This window comes from Bos grunniens, chromosome 8 (assembly GCF_055505025.1).
Source record: "Bos grunniens cultivar Pamir isolate PY7600 chromosome 8, Bosgru_T2T1.0, whole genome shotgun sequence".
NCBI classification, from domain to species: domain Eukaryota; kingdom Metazoa; phylum Chordata; class Mammalia; order Artiodactyla; family Bovidae; genus Bos; species Bos grunniens.
The window spans coordinates 112,616,182-112,622,181 of NC_141172.1; positions in this window are offsets into that span (position 1 = coordinate 112,616,182).

Here is a 6,000-nt window from a genome sequence, read left to right on the forward strand (position 1 = left end):
GGGAAGGAAAAGTGTATTACTTGCAGAGCTATGGAGAACACCATGGAGCTTTCCAGAGCAGTATCTCTCTAAACCACAAATTTGGGGAAGCTTTAATCTATGGGTACAGGCATGTTCAGGCTTCCGTGGTGGCTCAGATGGTAAACAGTCTGACCACAGTAGAAGACCTGGGTTCAATCCCTAAGTGGGGAAGATCCCCAGAGGAGGGTGTGGCAGTCCACTCCAGTATTCTTGCCTGGAGAATCCCATGGACAGAGGAGCTTGGTGGTCCATGGGGTTACAAAGAGTCAGACATGAGTGAGTGTCTAACACGTTACCTTTACAGGCATGTTCATTAAGGGTCTTGGTCTGTGGCACACCCCAAGCTTCAGTTGACTGAAGTCTTGAGAGTCAGAACCAGTCACCATTAGCATCCCTTACATTACAGCTGGTCTGGTATAGATATAGATATCTAATCTTGATATAGATACAGATATCTATTCTCCTTCATGTTCTTTCCCCTTATCAGTTCAGTTCTTTCAGTCACTCAGTCATGTCTGACTCTTTGTGATTCCATGGACTGCAGTATGCCAGGCTTCCCTGTCCATCAGTAACTTCCAGAGCTTGCTCAACTCATGTCCAATGATTGGTGATGCCATCTAACCACCTCATCCTCTGTCGTCCGCTTCTCCTCCTTCCTTCAATCTTTCCCAGCATCAGGGTCCTTTCCATTCAGTCCTTCGCATCAGGTGACCAAAGTATTGGAGCTTCAGCTTCAACATTAGTCCTTCCAATGAATATTCAGGACTGATTTCCTCTAGGATGGACTGGTTGGATCCCCTTGCAATCCAAGTGACGCTCAAGAGTCTTCTCCAACACCACAGTTCAAAAGCATCAATTCTTCAGTGCTCAGCTTTCTTTATAGTCCAACTCTCACATCCATACATGACTACTGGAAAAGCCATAGTTTTGACTAGATGGACCTCTGTCGGCAAAGTAACGTCTCTGCTTTTTAATATGCTGTCTAGGTTGGTCATAACTTTTCTTCCAAGGAGCAAGCGTCTTTGAATTTCATGGCTGCAGTCACTATCTGCAGTGATTTTGGAGCCCAAGAAAATAAAGTCTGTTACTGTTTCAATGGTTTCCCCATCTATTTGCCATGAAGTGATGGAAATGAATGCCTTGATCTTCATTTTCTGAATGTTGAGTTTTAAGCCAGGTTTTCACTCTCCTCTTTCACTTTCATCAAGAGGCTCTTTGGTTCTGCTTCACTTTCTGCCATAAGGATGGTGTCATCTGTATATCTGAGGTTATTGATACTTCTCTCGGCAATCTTGATTCCAGCTTATGCTTCATCCAGCTTGGCATTTTGCATGGTGTACTCTGCACATAATTAAGTAAATGGTGACAGTATACAGCCTTGATGTACTCCTTTCCCGATTTAGAACCAGTCCGTTGTTCCATGTATGGCTCTAACTGTTGCTTCTTGACCTTCATATGGATTTATCAGGAGGCAGGTAAGGTGGTCTGGTATTCCCATCTTTTGGGAATTTTCCAAGAGTTTGTTGTGATCCACACAGTCAAAGGCTTTGGCGTAGTCAATAAAGCAGAGGTAGATGTTTTTCTGGACTTTTGCTTTTTCTATGATCCAGTGGATGTTGGCGTTTTGATCTCTGGTTCCTCTGACTTTTCTAAATCCAGCTTGACCATGTGGAAGTTCTTGGTTCACATATGTTGGAACCTCACTTGGAGAATTTTGAGCATTACTTTGCTAGCATGTGAGATGAGCACAATTGTGCAATAGTTTGAACATTCTTTGGCAGTCCCTTTCTTTGGGGTTGGAATGAAAACTGACCTTTTCCAGTCCTGTGGCCACTGCTGAGTTTTCCAAATTTGCTGGCATATTGAGTGCAGCACTTTTAAAAGCATCATCTTTTAGGACTTAAGATTTCTCAGTTGGAATTCTATCACCTCCACTAGCTTTGTTCATAGTGATGCTTCCTCAGGCCCATTTGACACCACATTCCAGGATGTGTGGCTCTAGGCGAGTGATAACACCATGGTGATTATTTGGGTCATTAAGATCTTTTTTCTATAGTTCTGTGTATTCTTACCACCTCTTCTTAATATCTATTGCTTCAGAAATGGTCCATACCATTTCTGTCCTTTACTGTGCCCATCTTTGCATGAAATGTTCCCTTGGTATCTCTAATTTTCTTAAAGAGATCTCTAGTCTTGCCCGTTCTCTTTTTTCCCTCTATTTTTTTTTGCATTGTTCACTTAAGAGGTTTTTTTTATATCTCCTTGCTATTCTTTGGAACTCTGCATTCGAATGGGTATATCTTTTTCCTTTTCCTTTAGCTTCTTTTATTTTCTCAGCTATTTGTAAGGTCTCCTTAGACAACCCTTTTGCCTTTCTGCATTTCATTTTGGTGGATAGTTTTGATCATGGCCTCCTATACAATGTTAGGAACCTCTGTACATAGTTCTTCAGGCACTCTGTTTATCAGATCTAATCCATTGAATCTATTTTTCACTTCCTCTGTATAATCATAAGGGATTTGATTTAGGTCATTCCTGAATGCCCCAGGGGTTTCCCCTACTTTCTTCAACTGAAGTCTGAATTTTGCAATGAGGAGGTCATGATATGAGCCACAGTCAGCTCCTGGTCTTGTTTCTGCTGACTGTATAGAGCTTCTCCATCTTTGGCTGCAAACAACATAATCAGTCTGATTTTGCTATTGACCGTCTCATGATATCCATGTTTAGAGTCTTCTTTTGGGTTGTTGGAAGATGGTGTTTACTATGACCAGTGTGTTTTCTTTGCAAAACTCTGTTAAACTTTGCCCTGCTTCATTTTGTACTCCAAGGCCAAACTTGCCTGTTACTCCAGGTATCTCTTGACTTCCTACTTAAAAAAAAAAAAAAAAATATATATATATATATATATATATATTTATTTTAATTGGAGGCTGATTACTTTACAGTATTATGGTGGTTTTTGCCATACATTGACATGAGTCAGCCATGGGTGTACATATGTCCCCCTGTCCCAAAGCCCCCCCCCCCCCAACTTCCCTCCCCATCCCACCCCTCTGGGTTGTCACAGTACACCAGCTTTGAGTGCCTTGTTTCATGCATCGAACTTGCCTAGTCATCTGTTCCACATAGGGTAATATACATGTTTCAATGCTATTCTGTCATATCATCCCACTCTTTCCTTTTCCCATAGAATCCTTAAGTCTGTTCTTTACACCTTGTCTCTTTTGCTCTTGTGTATAGGGTCGTTGTTACCATCTTTCTAAATTCCATATATATGTGTTAATATACCGTATTGGTGTTTTTCTTTCTGACTTACTTCACTCTGAATAACAGGCTCCAGTTTCATCCACCTTATTAGAACTGACTCAAATGTATTCTTTTTAATGGCTGAGTAATATTCCATTGTGTATATGTACTACAACTTTCTTATCCATTCATCTACCTATGGATATCTAGGTTGCCTCCATGTCCTAGCTACTCTAAACAGTGATGCAATGAACATTGGGGTAGGGGTGTCTCAGTTCTGGTTTCCTCAGTGTGTATGCTCAGCAGTGGGATTGCTGGGTCATATGTCCATTCTATTTCCAGGTTTTTAAGGAATCTCTACAATATTCTCCATAGTGGTTGTACTAATTTTCATTCCCACCAACAGTGTAAGAGGGTACCCTTTTCTCCACACCATCTCCAGCATTTATTGCTTGTAGACTTTTGGATAGCAGACATTCTGACTGGTGTGAAATGGTACCTCATTGTGGTTTTGATTTGCATTTCTCTAATAAGGAGTGATGTTGAGCATCTTTTCATGTGTTTGTTAGCCATCTGTGTGTCTTCTTTGGAGAAATGTCTGTTTAGTTCTTTGGCCCATTTTTTTGATTGGGTCATTTATTTTTCTGATATTCAGGTGCATGAACTGCTTGTATATTTTTGAGATTAATTCTTTGTCAGTTGTTTCATTTGATGTTATTTTCTCCCATTCTGAAGGCTGTCTTTTCACCTTGCTTATAGTTTCTTTCCTTGTGCAAAAGTTTTGAAGTTTAATTAGGTCCTGTTTGTTTGTTTTTGCTTTTATTTCCATTACTCTGGGAGGTGGGTCATAGAGGATCTAGCTGTGATTTATGTCAGAGAGTGTTCTGCCTATGTTTTCCTCTAGGAGTTTTATAGTTTCTGGTCTTAAATTTAGATATTTAATCCATTTTGAGTTTACTTTTGTGTATGGTGTTAGAAAGTGTTCCAGTTTCATTCTTTTACAGGTAGTTGACCAGTTTTCCCAGTACCACTTGTTAAAGAGATTGTCTTTTCTCCATTGTATATTTTTGCCTCCTTTGTCAAAGATAAGGTGTCCATAGGTGTGTGGATTCATCTCTGGGCTTTTTGTTTTGTTCCATTGATCTATATTTCTGTCTTTGTGGCAGTACCATACTGTCTTGATGACTTTAGCTTTGTAGTATAGTCTGATTGACTTCCTAATTTTGCATTCCAGTCCCCTATGATGAAAAGGACATCTTTTTTTTTTTTGGTATTAGTTCTAGAAGGTCTTGTAGGTCCTCATAGAACCCTTCAACTTCAGCTACTTTGGAATTAGTGGTTGGGGCATAGACTTGGATTACTGTGATATTGAACGGTTTGCCTTGGAGATGAACAGAGATCATTCTGTCATTTTTGAGATTGCACCCAAGTACTGCACTTTGGACTCTTTTGTTGACTATTATGGCTACTTCATTTCTTCTAAGGGATTCTTGCCCGCACTAGTAGATGTAATGATCATCTGAATTAAACTCACCCATTCCAGGCCATTTTAGTCCACTGATTCCCAAACTGTCAGTGTTCACTCTTGCAATCGCCTATTTGACCACATCCAGTTTACCGTGATTGTGGACCCAACATTCCGGGTTCCTGTGCAGTATTGTTCTTTATGGCATTGGACTTGCATCACCAGTCACGTTCACAACTGGGCACCGTTTTCACCTTTGCTCCATCTCTTCATTCTTTCTGGACTTATTTCTCCACTCTTGTCCAGTAGCATATTGGGCACCTACCAACCTGGGGAGTTCATTTCTCAGTGTCATATCTTTTTGCCTTTTCATACTGTTCATGGGGTTCTCAAGACAGGAATACTGAAGTGGTTTGCCATTCCCTTCTCCAGTGGACCATGTTTTCTCTGAACTCTCTGCCATGACCTGTTTGTCTTGGGTGGCCCTACACAGCCTGGCTCATAGTTTCTTTGAGTTAGACAAGGCTGTAGTCCATGTGATCAGTTTGGTTAGTTTTCTGTGATTGTGGTTTTCATTCTGTCTGCCCTCTTATGAATAAGGATATGAGAGTTATGGAAGCTTCCTGATGGGAGACAATGACTATAGGGGAAACTGGGTCTTGTTCTGATGGGTGGGGCCATGCTCAGTAATCTTTAATCTAGTTTTCTGTTGATGGGGGAGGCTGTATTCCCTCCCTGTTGTTTGGCCTGAGGCCAAAATGTTGACCCATGCTTCCACCAGACTCCTGGACTCCCATAAGGAAGTCTAACTCAGTCACTTGTGGGGACACTGCTCCTTTTTCCTGGCTCCTGGTGCACAACAAGGTTTTGTTTGTGCCCTCTAAGAGTCTCTTTTCCCAGTCCTATGGAAGTTCTGTAATCAAATCCCACTGGCCTCCAATGTCTAATTCCCTGGGGATTCTCAGTCCCTTTGCCAGATCCCCAGGTTGGGAAATCTGTTGTGGGTCCTAGAACTTTCTTAACAGTGCAGGAATTTCTTTTGTATAATTTTTGTGCAGTCTGTGGGTCATGTGCTCGGTGGCTCTGTGGTGGGGCTAATGACAACCTCCAAGAGGGCTTATGCCACACGCTGCATGATCCAGGTCTGCTGCAGCCAGAGCCCCTGTTCGTGTGGCAGGCCACTGCTGACCTATGCCCCCGCAGGAGACACTCAAACACTCAAAGGCAGGTCTGGTCAGTCTCTGTGGGGCCTCTGTGTCCTGGTGCAC